The sequence below is a fragment of the Ursus americanus genome, chromosome 29, assembly GCF_024610735.1.
Source record: "Ursus americanus isolate L20-20 chromosome 29, mUrsAme1.1.p, whole genome shotgun sequence".
NCBI classification, from domain to species: Eukaryota; Metazoa; Chordata; class Mammalia; order Carnivora; family Ursidae; genus Ursus; species Ursus americanus.
The window spans coordinates 5,109,680-5,114,592 of record NC_142155.1 but is presented as its reverse complement, the minus strand read 5'-3'; the positions used below and the strand labels follow the sequence as shown (position 1 = coordinate 5,114,592).

General features: G+C 38.4%; 1 long non-coding RNA gene across 1 annotated transcript; it reads left to right on the top strand.

Annotated features, from left to right (window-relative positions):
- The first annotated feature begins 2,113 nt into the window (after positions 1 to 2,113).
- Positions 2,114 to 4,445, top strand: LOC148107491 (uncharacterized). The gene is made up of 2 exons (XR_015722239.1): positions 2,114 to 2,219; positions 3,807 to 4,445. It is a non-coding gene; the product is annotated as an uncharacterized LOC148107491 (long non-coding RNA).
- Positions 4,446 to 4,913: the final 468 nt, after the last annotated feature.

The window sequence follows — 4,913 nt, the reverse complement described above, 5'->3', positions numbered from 1 at the left end:
GTAATTTTACTCCAAGGTAAAAAAGGAGAAACAAAAGCATATATCCAAAAATACTTAATCAACAGTGTTTATAGCAGCTTTATTCACATTAGACAAAATAGGAAACAACCCAAATATCCACCAACATGAGCATAAATTTTTAAAATGTATATCCCTTTGTGATCAACTAAATTGAATCATAATTTCAACTACTGTTTTGTAACAGTAATTATGTTTTTATAGTAGTTCAGTTTAAACATAATTTCCAAAATCCTTAGGAAACTTAAAAACTTGGATTGATAGTACATCAATTTAATGAGTAATCTTTTGATACCTAAAACATTTCTAAGACTGAATATTGAACAGTGATTACTAGACATGATTTTAAGTTTTGGGTTTTTCCTTTTTTTATATATATACAAGTGATTATGTCTTTAGGTCCTGTTAAATGTGTTTGTTTTTTCACTCATATGTGGAATTTAAGAAACAAAACAAATGATCATAGGGGAAAAGAGAGAGAGACAAACCCAAGAAACAGACTCAACTATGGAGGACAAAATGATGATTACCAGGAGGGAAGTGGGTGGGGGAATGGGTGAAATAGGCGATGAGGATAAAGGAATGCACTTGTGATGAGCACTGGGTGTTGTATGGAAGTGTTGAATCGCTACATTGTACTCCTGAAACTAGTATTACACTGTATGTTAACTAACTGGAATTTAAATAAAAACTTTAAAAGACAAAAAACAAAAATGTATATTCTTACAACGTAATGCTGGGCATCAATAAAATTAACTACTGATCAACATGATGAATTTCAAAGATACGTTGAGCAAAAGAAGTCAACCACAAAAGAATATATTCTGTATATTGCCACCAATAATCAGCTTAAGAAAGGTGTTTTTCACTGTATTAACACTGAGTGTTATCTCAACTTTTTCAATGACTTCATTTTAAAATAGAGCATTCACCTATACAATAGAAAAATCTAGAATTAGACCTATCTCCAAATACAGTTAGATCCACACATTCAATGTCATTAAAATTGTTTTCTCTTTGAAAAAAAAATATTTTCTCTTTCTCTTTCTCTTTATTATATTCTCTTTATCTCTTTATCTTTATACTTGTTGGTTTTATATCAGGCAGGCTGTAGGAAAAGCCAGGTATTAACATCTAAGCTCCAAACTTACACACTATTCACCTAACAACCCCATGGAGAAAAGAACGCCTCTTTTCTGATTGGTCCAACAGAAATCCTGGTATTCATTCTGATTGCTCATACCTGAACATGACCTCATTACTGTGGCCAAGGGGTTGCTTGGGGTAGGGGAAGTAGAAGGGTATGATCAAATCTCCTGAATTTTCATGTTTTTCCAGAAGAGCTGAGAGAAATGTTTCTCCAAATGAAAACCAGAATGTTGTTACTAGAAAAAGGAATGTCAGACAAAACCAAAAAAAAGTCCCCATACATGATGATGACAATTTTATTCAAACAGGTTTGTAAACCAGTCTGGCATGCTTAATTTAAAATTCATTTAAGAAAAACATATGTAATTATAAGTTCCCCAGGCTGTAAATATAGATAATATCAACCATATATTGTTATCTTTTGACCCCTTCTGATTTATAGTACTTACACTGTCAAAAGACTTTCGCACAGTAATTTCTGGGACCTCCCAGAGAGTGTCTCATACTTACAAACACACAGACCTTCACTGGTAGTCCTTGCTAGGAAAGACAGCAAGACCACTGCTCAATCATGCAACAGTCTATCCCATTTCTTTCCAGAACCCAACAGTTTCCGCTGGTGGCCGTCACTGATTCACTGAGTACCACCACTATGTCAGTGCCAAAGTTGAACTGGAATAATGCCGGAAGTACACCTATTGTTTCTCAGATCTGAACCTGCCTTTCTATATTCTGTTACATAGTGCTGGGGCTAGGACTCAACAAACTCCATTTCCCAGACCCTTTGCTAGTTGGTTCATTGTTAGGTTCTGCCAGTCGAAGGCATTAGGAAAAGGTGGAAGGTGGGAGTTGGCGAGGAAGAAGTTCCTTGTTGATATCCCTGCTTCTATCAGTGTTAATACAGCACAGGCGGTTGGCTCTATTCTAATACGTCTTTTGCTGTTCCTAGGTCTACATACTTAAACTGTCCCTGGCTTGACTCTTCCCCTTGGAAAAGCTCCTTTTTGGGAGGATTCTGAGGTCAATCGCTCAAACTGAGATTCTCACTGCATGTAAGTAACATCTCCAATCTATATGGCTCTGCACTGAGGCTAATGAGTAGATGGGCTCAGCACACATACAGAATATAAATAAGACTGAACGAATGTGTTCATGAAAATGTTTGCAGCCTCCACTATTATCGACCTCCTCCAACACCTCCTTTCCCCCAAAACATAGAAACAACAACAAAGAAAAAGCTCCACAACACGTTTACTGCTTTCCAGGGAGCAATTAACACAATAGGTGACCAAGCAAGCATTAAAATGCTTCAGAATATGATCTTACATTTGAGTAGCATTTTGCATAGCACTCTCACAAAGATTACTTCATTCGATTTTAAAACAACCGTGAAAGGGGTGCCTGGCTGGTTCAGTCAGAAGAGTGTGTGACTCTTGACCTTGGGGTAGTGAGTTCGAGCCCTATGTTGGGTGTAGAGATTACTAAAATAACATTTTTTAATAAAAACAAAAAAATAAAACAACCCTGAAAAATAGGAAAGGCAGATATTTTCCACTTTTAACGGGGATGGAAATGGACCCTTAGGTTAGATTAGATTTGCCTAATAGAAACACAGCGTGAGCCACATATTTAATTTTAAATTGTCTAGTAGTCCCATTAAGTTTTAAAAAATGAAATTATACTTACCATATATTTTATTTAACATAATATATCCAAAGTATTATTTTAGCATATAATCAATATTTTTAAATTATTAATGAGCTATTTCACACTGTTGTTTTGTGCTAAGAATTTGACGCTCAGTATGTATTTTGCGGTTACAACACATCTCAATTCAGACTAGCCACATTTCGTGTACTTCAATAGTCACATTTGGATTGTGACTACCCTATTGGGACAACATAGGATTAGGTTATTTACCCAGAGACATATAATGGGAAGTAGTGTTGCCAGGTAGCCAGCTTCTGAAAAGGGAAATACTGATCTGGAAACCTGAATTCAGAAACCTGAATTCCAGACCTGACTCTGCCTGTTACTGGTTGTGGGATAGTGACAAGGTCTTTGTTTTCTTTAAAGCTTGGTTTCTGGTTTGTTAAACAAAGCGAATGGCATTACTCAGTTGTCTTTACTCCCCCTTCCACCACCTCCGCCAGCAGAACCCTTTCTTCTAAAGAAATCTTGTGTGGAAACCCAATATTTTAAAAACAGGAATATGGTTTCATAGGAAGCATAGGATGGGCTGCTTCACCATCAAAAGGGGAGTGAAGGGGCCACGAGTGGATTACAGTGTGTTTACACAACCTGTTTGTGTACACACACACAGAGGCATTTTCTGAGGGGGTTCTGATGAACACTTTGGGCATGTTTGAAAACGCTTGGAGGAAGTCATCTCTAAGATCCTTCATATTTTAAAAAGTCTATGATTTCATGTACATAATTCCACTCAGGCATGGTTGACTCTTTCAACCACTATTTAGTTTAAGATTTAACCAAGAAAGAAAGTCCAGTACAATCCACAGACATCGTATGTTGGTGTTTGACTACCATTTTAAGTTTCATAGAACCATTAATTTTCAAAAATGGAAGGAGGTCTTTGAGATCAATTATTCAAATAGCTTTCTGGTTTTTTTCTTCCTTAGTATTCAAAGCTTCTCTTCGAACAGTACCGGACATAGAAGTCTAAAATCGCGTGTGCTAGAGTCAGGATGGGCCTGCAGAGTTGAAGTGCATGTGAGGAGCTAGAATCCTAACAGCACGGCGTCTCTCAAACACCCTTTTCTAAAAGCAGCCCCCGAGAATCCTCTCTCAATCACCAGGGCAAACTCTTGCAGACTTTTAACAACTCAAGTTTAAGCCCAGCTCCAACCCTTTCAACTGATTGAGAAACTGAGGCCCAGGGAGGTGCTCAAAATCTCCCCACAAGCTGGTGGCAGAGCTGGCCCAGAACCCAGTCACTGATACGCTAGAGCCAGCTGGCCCTGGCTCACAAGGGCCGATTATTACATCTTCAGAAAGTTTGCAAGCCAGTTGACATCATGTTGGTGGCTGGAAATCAGCCATGGTGAAAATTTTACACCACGGACATCAGCAAATGCTACAGATCAGGGCTTTCCCCGGAGAACTGGTTGTGAAAACCTTTTCCCAGCACACTGGTACCCAGCGCTCCTGAGTCCGGGTCTTTGAATGCTACACAACAACCTGGACTAGATGCACCACCTTTTGATAGGAAACACAATTTTAAGTTAATGAAAAATTTAAAATAAAGTAAAAAAAAAGTGTCTGTTTATGAAAAAGGACTTCATACCAAAAATAGCCATTTTTTTCCATATTTACCACTTTCTATTGTCCTGTGGGTACGGGTTCCAGTGTCTTTCAAGCTGTTATTTGGAGTCTTCGGTCACTCGGGGGATCGGTTTTGAATGTTAAGTGAGCCAGGCGCTCAAAGCTTCAGAACATTAGTTAAATGAATGCCTAAACATAAGAACATAAAATAAATTATCGAAACTGCCGTTACAGTAGCGAATTATCGGTTCTACCTTCTCTCTATCCCCTCTGGTTCTATTTCTGGCTAAGAAGGTATTAAAAGGTCGGTGTAAACAAGGGCTGGTCTCCAAGCTTCTCAGATGGCCTTGCGCCTCCCCGCATTTAATCCTCCCAACTGAACTTTGGATTCCTCGCCTTAACAATGACCCTCTCCCTCTGCCTCTCTCTCCCCTCCCTTCACTGCTTTTCTTCTGTCCTTTGTG